The sequence below is a fragment of the Mus musculus genome, chromosome 19, assembly GCF_000001635.26.
Source record: "Mus musculus strain C57BL/6J chromosome 19, GRCm38.p6 C57BL/6J".
Taxonomy (NCBI): domain Eukaryota; kingdom Metazoa; phylum Chordata; class Mammalia; order Rodentia; family Muridae; genus Mus; species Mus musculus.
Window position 1 is genome coordinate 7,759,956 of NC_000085.6, and position 18,269 is coordinate 7,778,224.

Below are 18,269 nucleotides of genomic sequence, written 5' to 3' on the forward strand. Positions count from 1 at the left end.
TTGCTGTTCTGTTTAGGAATTTTTCCCCTGTGCCCATATCTTCGAGGCTTTTCCTCACTTTCTCCTTTATAAGTTTCAGTGTCTCTGGTTTTATGTGGAGTTCCTTAATCCACTTAGACTTGAGCTTTGTACAAAGAGATTAGAATGAATCAATTTGCATTTCTCTACATCATAACTGCTAGTTGTGCCAGCACCATTTGTTGAAAATGCTGTATTTTTCCACTGGATGGTTTTAGCTCCCTTGTCAAAGATCAAGTGGCCATACATGTGTGAGTTCATTTCTGGGTCTTCAATTCTATTCCATTGATCTACCTGTCTGTCGATGTACCAGTACCATGCAGTTTTTTTTTTTTTAAATCACAATTGCTCTGTAGTACAGCTTGCGGTCAGGCATGGTGATTCCATCAGAGGTTCTTTTATTGTTGAGAATAGTTTTTGCTATTCTAGGTTTTTTTGTTATTCCAGATGATCTTTCAAATTGCCCTTTCTAACTCAGTGAAGAATTGTGTTGGAATTTTGATGGGGATTGCCTTGAGTCTGTAGATTCGTTTTGGCAGATTCCTTTTACTATATTAATCCTGCCAATCCATGAGCATGGGGGATCTTTCCATCTTCTGAGATCTTCTTCAATTTTTTTCTTCAGAGACTTGAAGTTCTTATCATACAGATCTTTCACTTCCTTAGTTAGAGTCACACCAAGGTATTTTATATTATTTGTGAGTATTGTGAGGGTGTCTTTCTCTAATTTCTCTCTCAGCCTGTTTATCCTTTGTGTAGAAGTTGGCCACCTATTTGATTGAGCTAATTAATTCTATATCCAGCTACTTCACTGAAGTTGTTTACCAGGTCTAGGTGTTCTCTGGTGGCATTTTTAGGGTCTTTTATGTATACTATCACATCATCTGCAAATAGTGATATTTTGACTTCTTCCTTTCCAATGTGTATCCCTTTGATTTCTTTCTGTTGTCTAATTGTCCTGGCTAGGACCTCAAGTACTATATTGAATAGGTAGGGAGAGAGTGGGCAGCCTTGTCTAGTCTCTGATTTTAGTGGGATTGCTTAACAGTTTTTCACCATTTAGTTTTAAGTTGGCAAATGGTTTGCTGTATATTGCTTTTATTATGTTTAAGTATGGGCCTTGAATTCCTGATCTTTCCAAGACTTTTATCATGAATGGGTGTTGGATTTTGCCAAATGCTTTCTCAGGGTCTAATGAGATGATCATGTTTTTGTTATTGAATTTGTTTATATAGTGGATTATGTTGATGGATTTCTGTATATTAAACTATCCCTACATCCCTGGAATGACCTCTACTTGATCATGATGGATGATAGTTTTGATGTATTCTTGGATTTGGTTTGAGAATTGTATTGATTATATTTGCATCAATATTCATAAGGGAAATTGGTCTGAAGTTCTCTTTCTTTGTTGGATCTTTGTGTGGTTTAGGTATCAGAGTAACTGTGGCTTCATAGAATGAATTGGGTAGAAGTACTTTCTGTTTCTATTTTGTGGAATAATTTTAAGAGTATTGGAATTAGGTCTTCTTTGTAGGTCTGATAGAACTCTGCTCTAAACCCATCTGGTCCTGGGCTTTTTTTTGGTTGGTATACTATATTGACTACTTCTATTTCTTTAGGGGATATAGGACTGTTTATGTCATTAATCTGATCCTGATTTAACTTTGGTACCTGGTTATCTGTCTAGAAATTTGTCCATTTTATCCTGGTTTTCCAGTTTTGTTGAGTAAAGCCTTTTGTAGTAGGATCTGATGATGTTTTGGATTTCCTAATGGTCTGTTGTTATCTCCCTTTTCATTTCTGATTTTGTTAATTAGGATAATGTTCCTATGCCCTCTAATAGTCTGGCTAAGGGTTTATCTATCTTGTTGATTTTTCTCAAAGAACCAGCTTCTGGTTTGGTTGATTCTTTGAATAGTTCTTTATTTTTCCACTTGGTTGATTTCAGCCCTGAGTTTGCTTATTTCCTGCCATCTACTCCTCTTGGGTGAATTTGCTTCCTTCTTGTTCTAGAGCTTTCAGGTGTGCTGTCAAGCTGCTAGTGTGTGTTCGCTCCAGCTTTTTTTTTGGAAGCACTCAGAGGTAGGAGTTTTCCTTTTAGGACTGCTTTCATTGTGTCCCATAAGTTTGTGTATGTTTTGGCTTCATTTTCATTAAACTTTAAAAAGTCTTTAATTTCTTTATTTCCTCCTTGAACAAGTTATCATTGAGTAGATTGTTGTTCATCTTCCATGTGTATGTGGGTCTTCTATTATTTATGTTGTTATTGAACATCAGCCTTCGTCTGTGGTGATCTGATAGGGTGCATGGCATTATTTCATTATTTTTGTATCTGCTGAGACCTGTTTGGTGTCTGATTATATGGTCAATTTTGGAGAAGGTTCCATGAGGTGATGAGAAGAAGTTATATTCTTTTGTTTTAGAATGAAATGTTCTATAGATATCTGTTAAATCCATTTGTTTCACAACTTCTTTTAGTTTAAATGTGTGTCTGTTTAGTTTCTGTTTCCAGGATCTGTCCATTGATGAGAGTGGTGTGTTGAAATCTTCCACTATTAGTGTGTGAGGTGTAATGTGTGCTTTGAGTTTTAGCAAAGTTTCTTTAATGAATGTTAAGTCCTTGCATTTGGAGCTTAGATATTCAGAATTGAGAGTTCATTTTGTTAAATTTTATTTTTTTTATTTATTTTTCTTTTTTGTATTACGTATTTTCTTCAATTACATTTCCAATGCTATCCCAAAAGTCCCCCCCCCCTCCACTCCCCTACCCACCCATTCCCATTTTTTGGCCCTGGCATTCCCCTGTACTGGGGCATATAACGTTTGCCTGACCAATGGGCCTCTCTTTCCAGTGATGGCCGACTAGGTCATCTTTTGATACATATGCAGCTAGAGTCAAGAGCTCTGGGGTACTGGTTAGTTCATAATGTTGTTCCTCCGATAGGGTTGCAGATCTCTTTAGCTCCTTGGATACTTTCTCTAGCTCCTCCATTGGGGGCCCTGTGATTCATCCAATAGTTGACTGTGAGCATCCACTTCTGTGTTTGCTAGGCCCCGGCCCAGTCTCACAAGGGAAAGCTATATCACCGTCCTTGCAACAAAGGCTTGCTAGTGTATGCAATGGTGTCATCACTTGGAGGCTAATTATGGGATGGATCCCTGGATATGGCAGTCTCTAGATGGACCATCCTTTTGTCTCAGCTCCAAACTTTGTCTCTGTAACTCCTTCCATGGTTGTAAATTTTATTTTTAATGAGCAAGTAGTATTCGATATTAGAATGGCTACTCTAGGTGTTACTTGGGACCATTTGCTTGGAAAATTGTTTTCCAGCCTTGTACTCTAAGGTAGTCTCTGTCTTTGTCCTTTGAAGTGGATTTCCTGTATGCAGCAAAAAGTTGTTTCCTGTTTATGTAGCCAGTCTGTTAGTCTATGTCTTTTTACTGGGGGAATTGAGCCCACTGATATTAAGAGATATTAAGGAAAAGTTGTTATTGCTTCTTGTTATATTTGTTGCTAGAGTTTGAATTCTGTTCATGTGCCTATCTTCTTTAGATTTTAGATTACTTTCTTGATTTTCTCGAGCTTAGTTTCCCTCTTTGTGTTGAAGTTTTCTCTTTATTATCCTTTGAAAGGCTGGATTTGTGGACAGATATTGTGTAAATTTGGTTTTGTCACAGAATACCTTTGTTTCTCCATCTATGGTAATTGAGAGTTTTGCTGGGTACAGTAGCCTGGGCTGGCACTTGTGTTCTCTCAGGGTCTGTATGACATCTGCCCAGGATCTTTTGGGTTTCATAGTCTCTGGGGAGAAGTCAGGTATAATTCTGATAGGTCTGCCTTTATATGTTACTTGATATTTTCCTCTTACTACTTTTAATATTCTCTTTGTTTTGTGCATTTGGTGTTTTGATTATTATGTGATGGGAGGAATTTCTTTTCTGTTCTAATCTATTTGGAGTTCTGTAGGCTTCTTGTATGTTCATGGGCATCTCCTTTTTAGGTTAGGCAAGTTTTCTTCTATAATTTTGTTGAAGATATTTACTGGCCCTTTAATTTGGAAATCTTCCGTCTCATGTATACCTATTTTCCTCAGCTTTGGTCTTCTCATTGTGTCCTGGATTTCCTGGATGTTTTGGGTTAGGATGTTTTTAAATTTTGCAGTTTCTTTGATTGTTGTGCTAATGTTTTCTATGGTATCTTCTGCACCTGAGATTCTCTGTTCTATCTCTTGTATTCTGTTGGTTATGCTTGCGTCAATGGCTCCTGACTTCTTTCCTAGCCTTTTCATTTCCAGATTGGTCTCCCTTTGTGATTTCTTTATAGTTTCTACTTCTATTTTTGGATCCTGGATGATTTTGTTCAATTCTTTCACCTGATTGGATGTGTTCTCCTGTATTTTTTTTAAGGGAGTTATTTATTTCCTTCTCATAGTCCTCCATCATCATCATGAGAAGTGATTTTAGATCCATATCTTGTTTTTCTGGTGTGATGATGAATCCAGGACTTGCTGTAGTGGGAGGGTTTGGTTCTGATGATCCCAAGTAACTTTGGTTTCTGTTGCTTCTGTTCTTATGCTTGCTTCCTGCCATCTGATTATCTCAAGTGCTTGCTGCCCTCAGTATATCTAATTGGAGCCTGTCCTTCCTGTAATCCTGGTTTACTCAGAACTCCTCCGAGTCCAGCTTTCTCTGTGATCATGTAACCTGAGATTCTGGGTGTGTCAGAGTTCTTGGCAGTCAAGCTTCCTCTGAGACCCTGAGATCCTGATGTGACCAAGTTCCTGGGATGCTGGTATCCTGTAATCCTAAAATCCTGGACGTGTTACAGCGCCTGGAAGTGGTACCTCCTCTGTGGTCCAAGGGGCTTTGTTCAAAACCAAGTTAGACCAGCACTGACCAGAAGGAACCAGAGCAGCTGGTTGGGCAGGTTTCCTGTGTCCCTGTTCCTGCTGGCACAGGCCTCTCAAGGTTGTTTTGGAACAGATGTTGTGTTCCACTCACCAGCAATCCTAAGATCCTGGGCGTGCTAGGGCGTCTGTGGTGTGGAGAGTACTCTGGGGACCATGGGACAGTCTGCTGAGTTCGCTCCTAAGGTGGCTGGGGCTGGTGCCGCTATTTTGGGGTATTTACTTGAGTGAATTTAATAATCATCATTGTATCCTGGCAGAAGATCTCATTACTGTTGGATTTTGAAGGAGAATTTAAGGAAATTTGAAATATATTATTGACTCAATCAGCTTTTAGAAGTCTTTTTTTCTCTTGAGTTTAGTGAAGTTATAACATTAATTTTTCTGTATAGTCAGTTGTGTTTATATATTCAAAACCCCTTGATTACCTACAGATTCAGAAATCTCTTTTTTATTATCTTTAACCCTGGTGTTGGGAAATTCCATCTCTATATTGTTTTACTAGCAATTGTGAAAACCCTACCTCAAAAGACAAGGGGAAACATGTCGGATCACCAATTGGGTCTGAGAAACGAGTCACACTGATGTTTTGTTTGTGCTGCCCCCAGGTCTTTTTTCATGGTGGTTCACACAACCTTTGGAAATAACATCTAGAAACTGTTTAGTTCTCACAAAATGATGAGCATTCTGGTGCATACTGGGTACTCATGGAATACTAGATCACTAATTATTAGTTCTGGCTAGTGAAAACATGCCATGAAGGAACCTGTGACAGGCATAATAAAAGTGTGAAGTGTGAGCTAAAGAGTAAAAGAAACTCATGTTATTTCTAGAGAAGAACTTTTAAACAGTAGGTGGTTATAGAACATTGGCAGCCAATAAAACGTTACTTGCGACACCACCTCCAGTAGTATCTGTGTGACAAGGTCCACAGACTGAGGCAGTTGACCTCAAAAGAGGGAGGCCTCCTGGAACCGGTTGAGGAACTTTTTTCCAGAGAAAAAATATTGAGTTGTAGTTCTCATGGCAATCTATCTGTTTTGTTTTCTCTTATTCCTTTTCTTATTTTACATGTTCCTGGCAGCCTAGGCCAAGTTCTTAAGGAAGAATAATGGGTAAGAAACCATCTCTTGAGATGAGGTCACTAATATGACCTTATCCCCCTGGAAACCAATGCTTTACATTTTAAATGACTTACAAAACTATTATGATAGATAAAAACATTCCTAACAATAAAATTTCATGTGGCTACATGTGTGTCAACAGAGGTGGATTTTGGTATATGGCAAAGAAAGCCTTAATTAGAAAGAATTAAAGTAGTTTAAATTTATGCATTGATTGAAAATTTATAAAAAAAATCAGGTGTTAGATGTTAAATAATAATTAACCATATGAGGCTGGAGAGTTAGCTCAGCAGTTAAGAGCACTGACAATAAAGATTTATTAACCGGATGTTGGGAATATGCCACTATGCTTGGACAATTGCCCACACTGAATACATCCTTTTAGAATTGTTATATTTTGATGATTTATATTAATAATGATGTTACCTGTTCTGTTTGTGAGTCACTGAATACGTAGTTTCAGAATTATAATGCTTGGATGATTTTTGTGTTTTACTGTGCCAAATGATTTTTGTTGGTATTTATGATTGTTTCACTAGATACAGTTTCTAAGAGATGCAATGTTTGGTTTTTTAATGTATAAAATCCCCTGCTTGAGAGCTGCAAAATACATTCAGATTCAAACTGTCTCTGCTTGTTTCTGTTTGTCACCACCTAATCCTTATGCACCTAGCTTCAAGGACCCTCGTTCCAGGCCCCCCACCCCAGCCCACTGGGGAGGTCCATGCAGTTACTGAGAGCCTTTCCCATATCTCCAGTCATATTAGAATGAATTGAAATGATACAGAAACTTAATATGGTTCTGTGATATGTGTGTTCATGCCTGCCTAAGTGCATGCTTGCTTTAGTTTGTTTGTTTGTTTATTTATTTAATCTCATATTTCTTTTGTCAGATCCCTACAATAAAGGATCCATTGGCAGACAATTCAGTCAGAAAAATGATTTTTTTCAAGTTCTTTATATTCATCTTAGAGTCTTGGCTGCTATTAGAAAAGACACATAGCATGCTGTTGAAATGTTGTTTCTCTGGTTGGTTGTGTGTTTCAGAGGCTTAATCTCTCTTAAGAGGGAAAGCTTCCTTTTCTTCTTTAGCTCATGGAGGAGTGGGCCCTTGAAAATGGTAGTTGGCCACTGGTAATAATGATGCTTCTTGGTCCACCATGAAATGACAAACCTCGGCCACAAACTCTTGTCTCAGTATTGTTATGCCTATTTCCTATGGTTAAATGAATGTTGTGATTCTGTGAGCAAAAATAATTAAAAATTTTTTTCTGTTTCTGTCATTAATAGTTGTCACAGAAATCTTGGTCACAGCAATGCTAAATTAGACAACATATTTGGAGCCATAAGTGGAGTTTTTCTTACAAGTCTGATCCTGTTATAGACCATGTGTTGTGATTTGTGGTGCATTTTGGGAGAGTGTACAGATATAAGATACAAAGGATGGTCCCTGTGGAAGTTCAGTATACTGCAATGCTGATACAAATCTGAACTGTGAAGCCTCTATAAGATTTCATCTGAAATCTTCAGATGAAAATGGCTCTTTTTTGGAATTGGGGAGAGGAATTCGTGTTTCTCTTTTGAGGAACAATAAAAAATTCTGGCAAGATTCTGACCATATTCTGAAAGTTTGGGTGGGCCTAAAGTCAAACCTGTGGAGTAATTTATTTGTCAGAGGAAATTTCAAGACTGTACAGCATTTAGGCTGTGACATGCTGATGAACAGGGAGTGATGAATGCCTATGCCGGACTGTTTCTGTACTTTAAGACCCAATCTCTGGACTGATACTGCTGTTGCTAAGGTGGATACTTCCCCCTCAGTTAATGTAATCAACATATTCCCACAAAGGAATGCACAGAAGGTAAACTAAACTAAGTAATACCTGACAGATGTTCTGGGAGGTTGTCTCATAGGTGACTCTTGGTCCTATTGAATGGACAATCAAAACTATACACCATAGATCTATCCCTGATCAACTTGACACCCAAATACATCGCATTTGTTCTGCAAAAATAATTTTTTTCCCCATTTTTTATTAGGTATTTAACTCATTTACATTTCCAATGCTATACCAAAAGTCCCCCATATCCACCCACCCCCACTCCCCTGCCCACCCACTCCCCCTTTTTGGCCCTGGTGTTCCCCTGTACTGGGGCATATAAAGTTTGCAAGTCCAATGGGCCTCTCTTTCCAGTGATGGCCGACTAGGCCATCTTTTGATATATATGCAGCTAGAGTCAAGAGCTCCGGGGAACTGGTTAGTTCATAATGTTGTTCCACCTATAGGGTTGCAGATAACTTTAGCTCCTTGGCTACTTTCTCTAGCTCCTCCATTGGGAGCCCTATGATCCATCCATTAGCTGACTGTGAGCATCCACTTCTGTGTTTGCTAGGCCCCGGCATAGTCTCACAAGAGACAGCTACATCTGGGTCCTTTCAATAAAATCTTGCTAGTGTATGCAATGGTGTCAGCGTTTGGATGCTGATTATGGGGTGGATCCCTGGATATGGCAGTCTCTACATGGTCCATCCTTTCATCTCAGCTCCAAACTTTGGCTCTGTAACTCCTTCCATGGGTGTTTTGTTCCCAAATCTAAGGAGGGGCATAGTGTCCACACTTCAGTCTTCATTCTTCTTGAGTTTCATGTGTTTAGGAAATTGTATCTTATATCTTGGGTATCCTAGGTTTGGGGCTAATATCCACTTATCAGTGAATACATATTGTGTGAGTTTCTTTGTGAATGTGTTACCTCACTCAGGATGATGCCCTCCAGGTCCATCCATTTGGCTAGGAACTTCATAAATTCATTCTTTTTAATAGCTGAGTAGTACTCCATTGTGTAGATGTACCACATTTTCTGTATCCATTCCTCTGTTGAGGGGCATCTAGGTTCTTTCCAGCTTCTGGCTATTATAAATAAGGCTGCTATGAACATAGTGGAGCATGTGTCCTTCTTACCTTTTGGGGCATCTTCTGGATATATGCCCAGGAGAGGTATTGCTGGATCCTCCGGTAGTACTATGTCCAGTTTTCTGAGGAACCGCCAGACTGATTTCCAGAGTGGTTGTACAAGCCTGCACTCCCACCAATAATGGAGGAGTGTTCCTCTTTCTCCACATCCACGCCAGCATCTGCTGTCACCTGAATTTTTGATCTTAGCCATTCTGACTGGTGTGAGGTGGAATCTCAGGGTTGTTTTGATTTGCATTTCCCTGATGATTAAGGATGTTGAACATTTTTTCAAGTGCTTCTCTGCCATTCGGTATTCCTCAGGTGAGAATTCTTTGTTCAGTTCTGAGCCCCATTTTTTAATGGGGTTATTTGATTTTCTGAAGTCCACCTTCTTGAGTTCTTTATATATGTTGGATATTAGTCCCCTATCTGATTTAGGATAGGTAAAGATCCTTTCCCAATCTGTTGGTGGTCTTTTTGTCTTATTGACGGTGTCTTTTGCCTTGCAGAAACTTTGGAGTTTCATTAGGTCCCATTTGTCAATTCTCGATCTTACAGCACAAGCCATTGCTGTTCTGTTCAGGAATTTTTCCCCTGTGCCCATATCTTCAAGGCTTTTCCCCACTTTCTCCTCTATAAGTTTCAGTGTCTCTGGTTTTATGTGAAGTTCCTTGATCCACTTAGATTTGACCTTAGTACAAGGAGATAAGTATGGATCGATTCGCATTCTTCTACACGATAACAACCAGTTGTGCCAGCACCAATTGTTGAAAATGCTGTCTTTCTTCCACTGGATGGTTTTAGCTCCCTTGTCGAAGATCAAGTAACCATAGGTGTGTGGGTTCATTTCTGGGTCTTCAATTCTATTCCATTGGTCTACTTGTCTGTCTCTATACCAGTACCATGCAGTTTTTATCACAATTGCTCTGTAGTAAAGCTTTAGGTCTGGCATGGTGATTCCGCCAGAAGTTCTTTTATCCTTGAGAAGACTTTGTGCTATCCTAGGTTTTTTGTTATTCCAGACAAATTTGCAAATTGCTCCTTCCAATTCGTTGAAGAATTGAGTTGGAATTTTGATGGGGATTGCATTGAATCTGTAGATTGCTTTTGGCAAGATAGCCATTTTTACAATGTTGATCCTGCCAATCCATGAGCATGGGAGATCTTTCCATCTTCTGAGATCTTCCTTAATTTCTTTCTTCAGAGACTTGAAGTTTTTATCATACAGATCTTTCACTTCCTTAGTTAGAGTCACGCCAAGATATTTTATATTGTTTGTGACTATTGAGAAGGGTGTTGTTTCCCTAATTTCTTTCTCAGCCTGTTTATTCTTTGTATAGAGAAAGGCCATTGACTTGTTTGAGTTTATTTTATATCCAGCTACTTCACCGAAGCTGTTTATCAGGTTTAGGAGTTCTCTGGTAGAATTTTTAGGGTCACTTATATATACTATCATATCATCTGCAAAAAGTGATATTTTGACTTACTCTTTTCCAATTTGTATCCCCTTGATCTCCTTTTGTTGTCGAATTGCTCTGGATAATACTTCAAGTACTATGTTGAAAAGGTAGGGAGAAAGTGGGCAGCCTTGTCTAGTCCCTGATTTTAGTGGGATTGCTTCCAGCTTCTCTCCATTTACTTTGATGTTGGCTACTGGTTTGCTGTAGATTGCTTTTATCATGTTTAGGTATGGGCCTTGAATTCCTGATCTTTCCAAAACTTTTATCATGAATGGGTGTTGGATCTTGTCAAATGCTTTTTCTGCATCTAACGAGATGATCATGTGGTTTTTGTCTTTGAGTTTGTTTATATAATGGATTATATTGATGGATTTTCGTATATTAAACCATCCCTGCATCCCTGGAATAAAACCTACTTGGTCAGGATGGATGATTGCTTTAATGTGTTCTTGGATTCGGTTAGCGAGAATTTTATTGAGGATTTTTGCATCGATATTCATAAGAGAAATTGGTCTGAAGTTCTCTATCTTTGTTGGGTCTTTCTGTGGTTTAGGTATCAGAGTAATAGTGGCTTAATAAATTAAGTTGGGTAGAGTACCTTCTACTTCTATTTTGTGAAATAGTTTGTGTAGAATTGGAATTAGATCTTCTTTGAAGGTCTGATAGAACTCTGCACTAAACCCATCTGGTCCTGGGCTTTTTTTGGTTGGCAGACTATTAATAACTGCTTCTATTTCTTTAGGTGATATGGGACTGTTTAGATGGTCAACTTCATCCTGATTCAACTTTGGTACCTGGTATCTGTCCAGAAATTTGTCCATTTCATCCAGGTTTTCCAGTTTTGTTGAGTATAGCCTTTTGTAGAAGGATCTGATGGTGTTTTGGATTTCTTCAGGATCTGTTGTTATGTCTCCCTTTTCATTTCTGATTTTGTTAATTAGGATGTTGTCCCTGTGCCCTCTAGTGAGTCTAGCTAAGGGTTTATCTATCTTGTTGATTTTCTCAAAGAACCAACTCCTCGTTTGGTTAATTCTTTGAATAGTTCTTCTTGTTTCCACTTGGTTGATTTCACCCCTGAGTTTGATTATTTCCTGCCGTCTACTCCTCTTGGGTGAATTTGCTTCCTTTTTTTGTAGGGCTTTTAGATGTGTTGTCAAGCTGCTAGTATATGCTGTCTCCTGTTTCTTCTTGGAGGCACTCAGAGCTATGAGTTTCCCTCTTAGAAATGCTTTCATTGTGTCCCATAGGTTTGGGTACGTTGTGGCTTCATTTTCATTAAACTCTAAAAAGTCTTTAATTTCTTTCTTTATTCCTTCCTTGACCAAGGTATCATTGAGAAGAGTGTTATTCAGTTTCCACGTGAATGTTGGCTTTCCATTATTTATGTTGTTATTGAAGATCAGTCTTAGGCCATGGTGGTCTGATAGGATACATGGGACAATTTCAATATTTTTGTATCTATTGAGGCCTGTTTTGTGACCAATTATATGGTCAATTTTGGAGAAGGTCCCGTGAGGTGCTGAGAAGAAGGTATATCCTTTTGTTTTAGGATAAAATGTTCTGTAGATATCTGTCAGGTCCATTTGTTTCATAACTTCTGTTAGTTTCACTGTGTCCCTGTTTAGTTTCTGTTTCCACGATCTGTCCTTTGAAGAAAGTGGTGTGTTGAAGTCTCCCACTATTATTGTGTGAGGTGCAATGTATGCTTTGAGCTTTACTAAAGTGTCTCTAATGAATGTGGCTGCCCTTGCATTTGGTGTGTAGATATTCAGAATTGAGAGTTCCTCTTGGAGGATTTTACCTTTGATGAGTATGAAGTGTCCCTCCTTGTCTTTTTTGATAACTTTGGGTTGGAAGTCGATTTTATCCGATATTAAAATGGCTACTCCAGCTTGTTTCTTCAGTCCATTTGCTTGGAAAATTGTTTTCCAGCCTTTCACTCTGAGGTAGTGTCTGTCTTTTTCCCTGAGATGGGTTTCCTGTAAGCAGCAGAATGTTGGGTCCTGTTTGTGTAGCCAGTCTGTTAGTCTATGTCTTTTTATTGGGGAATTGAGTCCATTGATATTAAGAGATATTAAGGAAAAGTAATTGTTGCTTCCTTTTATTTTTGTTGTTAGAGTTGGCTTTCTGTTCTTGTGGCTGTCTTCTTTTTGGTTTGTTGAATGATTACTTTCTTAGTTGTTCTAGGGCGTGATTTCTGTCCTTGTATTGCTTCTTTTCTGTTATTATCCTTTGAAGGGCTGGATTCGTGGAAAGATATTGTGTGAATTTGGTTTTGTCGTGGAATACTTTGGTTTCTCCATCTATGGTAATTGAGAGTTTGGCCGGGTATAGTAGCCTGGGCTGGCATTTGTGTTCTCTTATTGTCTGTATAACATCTGTCCAGGCTCTTCTGGCTTTCATAGTCTCTGGTGAAAAGTCTGGTGTAATTCTGATAGGCCTTCCTTTTTATGTTACTTGACCTTTCTCCCTTACTGCTTTTAATATTCTATCTTTATTTAGTGCATTTGTTGTTCTGATTATTATGTGTCGGGAGGAATTTCTTTTCTGGTCCAGTCTATTTGGAGTTCTGTAGGCTTCTTGTATGATCATGGGCATCTCTTTTTTTATGTTTGGGAAGTTTTCTTCTATTATTTTGTTGAAGATATTAGCTGGCCCTTTAAGTTGAAAATCTTCATTCTCATCAATTCCTATTATCCGTAGGTTTGGTCTTCTCATTGTGTCCTGGATTACCTGGATGTTTTGAGTTAGGATCCTTTTGCATTTTGTATTTTCTTTGACTGTTGTGTCGATGTTCTCTATGGAATCTTCTGCACCTGAGATTCTCTCTTCCATTTCTTGTATTCTGTTGCTGATGCTCGCATCTATGGTTCCAGATCTCTTTCCTAGGGTTTCTATCTCCAGCGTTGCCTCGCTTTGGGTTTTCTTTATTGTGTCTACTTCCCCTTTTAGTTCTAGTATGGTTTTGTTCATTTCCATCACCTGTTTGGATGTGTTTTCCTGTTTTTCTTTAATGATTTCTACTTGTTTGGCTGTGTTTTCCTGCTTTTCTTTAAGGGCCTGTAACTCTTTAGCAGTGCTCTCCTGTAATTCTTTAAGTGACTTATGAAAGTCCTTCTTGATGTCCTCCATCATCATCATGAGAAATGTTTTTAAATCTGGGTCTAGATTTTCGGTTGTGTTGGGGTGCCCAGGACTAGGTGGGGTGGGAGTGCTGCGTTCTGATGATGGTGAGTGGTCTTGATTTCTGTTAGTAGGATTCTTACGTTTGCCTTTCGCCATCTGGTAATCTCTGAAGCTAGCTGTTTTAGTTGTCACTGTTAAGAGCTTGTTCTTCAGGTGACTCTGTTAGCCTCTATAAGCAGACCTGGAGGGTAGCACTCTCCTTAGTTTCAGTGGGCAGAGTATTCTCTGCAGGCAAGCTCTCTTCTTGCAAGGCAGGTACCCAGATATCTGGTGTTCGAACCAGACTACTGGCAGAAGTTGTGTTCCACTCACTAGAGGTCTTAGGATCACGTGTGGAATCCTGTGTGGGCCCTTGCGGGTGTCAGGCGACTCAGCTGGCAAGGTAGCCCGGGGCTCGAGTGGAGTGGAAGGGGTTTGTGCCCCAGATCAAGCCCGGGTAGCCTGCTTCCCTATGTACTGCAGTCTCAAGTTCCGCGCGATTGGATTGGGGCAGGCGCTGTGTTCCACTCACCAGAGGTCTCAGGGTCCTGTGGGGAGTCCCGTGTGGGCCCTTGCGGGTGTTGGGCAAGACTCTGCTGGCAAGGTAGCCCGGGGCTCGAGTCACGAGTCGAGCGGAAGGGACTTGTGCCCCAGATCAGGCCCGGGTAGCCTGCTTCCCTATGTACCACAGTCTCAAGTTCCGCGCGATTGGATTGGGGCAGGCGCTGTGTTCCACTCATCGGAGGTCTTAGGGTCCCGTGGGGAGTCCTGTGTGGGCCCTTGCGGGTGTTGGGCAAGACTCTGCTGGCAAGGTAGCCCGGGGCTTGAGTCTCGAGTCGAGCGGAAGGGACTTGTGCCCCAGATCAGGCCCGGGTAGCCTGCTTCCCTATGTACCGCAGTCTCATGTTCCGCGCGATTGGATTGGGGCAGGCGCTGTGTTCCACTCACCGGAGGTCTTAGGGTCCCGTGGGGAGTCCCGTGTGGGCCCTTGCGGGTGTTGGGCAAGACTCTGCTGGCAAGGTAGCCCGGGGCTCGAGTCTCGAGTCGAGCGGAAGGGACTTGTGCCCCAGATCAGGCCCGGGTAGCCTGCTTCCCTATGTACCGCAGTCTCAAGTTCCGCGCGATTGGATTGGGGCAGGCGCTGTGTTCCACTCACCAGAGGTCTTAGGATCCCGTGGGGAGTCCCGTGTGGGCCCTTGCGGGTGTTGGGCAAGACTCTGCTGGCCTGCAAAAATGATTTTTATTTTTACTTATTTAGTGACAGACACTGAAGTTGGACAAGTGGTCATAGTAATGAGAATAAAGGAGAGGTCACTGTGGTTGGACAAAACAGCAGCAATTGTCTGGTCTTAGGTTGGAGTCCAGTGGGATAGAAATCCTCAGGAGGTCATCTTGGCTCAAGATTCCACTGTCATTATCAGAGACAGTATCATTGTTGGTGCTCTTAACCACTGAGCCATCTCTCCAGCCCTGACAGTAACATTGTCAAGGGTGTGGTTCCAACAGCAATGACCAAGTATAGCTGTAGTGAAGTTCTCCAAAAAAGATCAGAAGGAAAGCCATCTAAAGGATCTGGAATCTTCTCATATTTCCAACTATATCCAGGAGATCCAGGACATTGAGGCTCAGTGACTGTCTCCAATGGGAAGCAGAAATGCTTATACTTATGCAAGTATAAACATTTAAACAAATTCTGTTTTATAGTGGCACACTAAGTAGGGTTGATTTTCGGTTCTTCTTAATGGGCCCTTTCTTACTTCATATCATAGTCATAGACTGTAATCTGTAGTATTGTTGGAATAATGGGAGGGACCTGTTTTCTACTAAGAAACTGAAAAAAATCTGTGGAATTTCCCCCCTCTGTAATCCAGTCTGTTAAACATTTGTTTTCAGAGAAACGTTGTGAACCATGCCCTAGTCAGTTCTGGAAAATACTTAGCAATGATTATTCTCTGGGACTAAATCCAATAGTTGGCTGTACGTATCTGTATTTGTCTCAGTCAGCAGCTGTTAGAGTCTCTCGGAGTACAGCCATGCTAGATACTTGTCTGCAAGAACAACTTGGCATCATTAATAGTGCCATGGAGTTCTGAGACAGTAAGCCACCATCAAAAGAGCATACATGGGCTTGTCTGTGACCCCTGGCACATATATATAGCAGAGGACTACCTTGTCTGGCCTTAGTGAGAGAGAATGTACCTCATTCTATACAGACTCTCAAGATGAAATTAGAGGACTGTCAAATGCTATCTGTCTTCTAGAATTCTATACATATTGGTAAGTGCATAATTAGGTATTAAGCATTTAGATTTTGTTGAAATTGCACTGGAAATACCAAGTGCCTTTTGTAAGGCCAAGGAGGAATTGGAAAATTAATTCCTTTTTTTCCTGCTATGCCTAGATTGTCTTAGTTGTATGGTTATCATTTTCTTTTATTAGATATTTTTTAAATTTACATTTCAAATGCTATCCAGAAAGTCCCCTATAACCTCCCCCCCCCTGCTCCCCAACCCACCCACTCCTGCTTCCTGGCCCTGACATTCCCCTGTACTGGGGCATATGATCTTTGAAATACCAAGGGCCTCTCCTCCCATTGATGGCCGTCTAGGGGTTATTTGAATGTCTGGAGCCCAGCTTCTTGAGTTCTTTGTATATGTTGGATATTAGTCCCCTATCAGATTTAGGATTGGTAAAAATCCTTTCCCAATCTGTTGGTGGCCTTTTTGTCTTATTGACAGTGCCTTTTACCTTACAGAAGCTTTCCAATTTTATGAGGTCCCATTTGTCAATTCTCGATTTTACAGCACAAGCCATTGCTGTTCTATTCAGGAATTTTCCCCCTGTGCCCATATCTTCGAGGCTTTCCCCCACTCTCTCCTCTATAAATTTCAGTATCTCTGGTTTTATGTGGAGGTCTTTGATCCACTTAGACTTGAGCTTTGTATAAGGAGATAAGAATGGATCAATTCATATTCTTCTACATGATAACCACCAGTTGTGCCAGCACTATTTGTTGAAAATGCTGTATTTTTTCTACTGGATGGTTTTAGCTCTCTTGTCAAAAGATCAAATGATCATAGGTGTGTGGGTTCATTTCTGGGTCTTCAATTCTATTCCTTTGGTCTACATATCTGTCGCTGTACCAGTACCATGCAGTTTTGTTTTGTTTTGTTTTGTTTTGTTTTAAATCACAATTGCTCTGTAGTACATCTTGAGGTCAGGCATGGTGATTCCACCAGAGGTTCTTTTATTGTTGAGAATATTTTTTGCTATCCTAGGTTTTTTGTTATTCCAGATGAATTTGCAAATTGCTCCTTCTAATTCGTTGAAGAATTGAGTTGGAATTTTGATGTGGATTGCATTGCATCTATAGATTGCTTTAGGCAAGATAGCCATTTTTACTATATTAATCCTGCCAATCCATGAGCATGGGAAGTCTTTCCACCTTCTGAGATCTTCTATGATTTCTTTCTTCAGAGACTTGAAGTTCTTATTATACAGATCTTTCACTTCCATAATTAGAGTCACACCAAGGTGTTTTATATTATTTGTGAGTATTGTGAAGGGTGTTGTTTCCCTAATTTCTTTCTCAGCCTGTTAGTCCTTTGTGTAGAGAAAGGCCACTGATTTGATTGAGTTAATTTTATATCCAGCTACTTCACTGAAGTTGTTTATCAGGTTTAGGAGTTCTCTGGTGAAATTTTTAGGGTCTCTTACATATACCATCATATCATCTGCAAATAGTGATATTTTGACTTCTTCTTTTCCAATTTGTATCCCCTTGATCTCCTTTTGTTGTCAAATTGCTCTGGCTAGGACTTCAAGTACTATATTTAATAGGTATGAAGAAAGTGGGCAGCCTGTGTAGTCCCTGATTTCCATGGGATTGCTTCAAGTTTCTCTCCTTTTACTTTGATGTTGACTACTGGGTTGCTGTGTATTGCTTTTACTATGTTTAGGTATGGGCCTTGAATTCCTGATCTTTCTATGACTTTTATTATGAAGGGGCGTTGGATTTTGTCAAATGCTTTCTCAGCATCTAATGAGATGATCATGTGTTTTTTGTCTTTGAGTTTGTTTATATAGTGGATCACGTTGATGGATTTCCGAATATTAAGCCATCCCTGCATCCCTGGGATGAAGCCTACCTGGTCATGATGTATGATCGTTTTGATGTGTTCTTGGATTCGGTTTCCCAGGATTTTATTGAATACTTTTGCATTGATATTCATAAGAGAAATTGGTCTGAAGTTCGCTTATTTGTTGGATCTTTGTGTGGTTTAGGTATCAGAGTAACTGTGACTTCATAGAATGAATTGGATAGAGTACCTCCTGTTTCTATTTTGTGGAATAGTTTGAGGAGAATTGGAATTAGGTCTTCTTTGAAGGTCTGATAGACCTCTGCACTCAACCCATCTGGTCCTGGGCTTTTTTTTGGTTGAGAGACTATTAATGACTGCTTATATTTCTTTAGGGGAAATGGGACTGTTTAGATCATTAATCTGATCCTGCTTTAACTTTGGCACCTGGTATCTGTCTAGGAAACTGTCCATTTCATTCAGGTTTTCCAGTTTTGTTGAGTATAGCCTTTTGTAGTAGGATCTGATGATGTTTTGGATTTCCTCAGGTTTTGTTGTT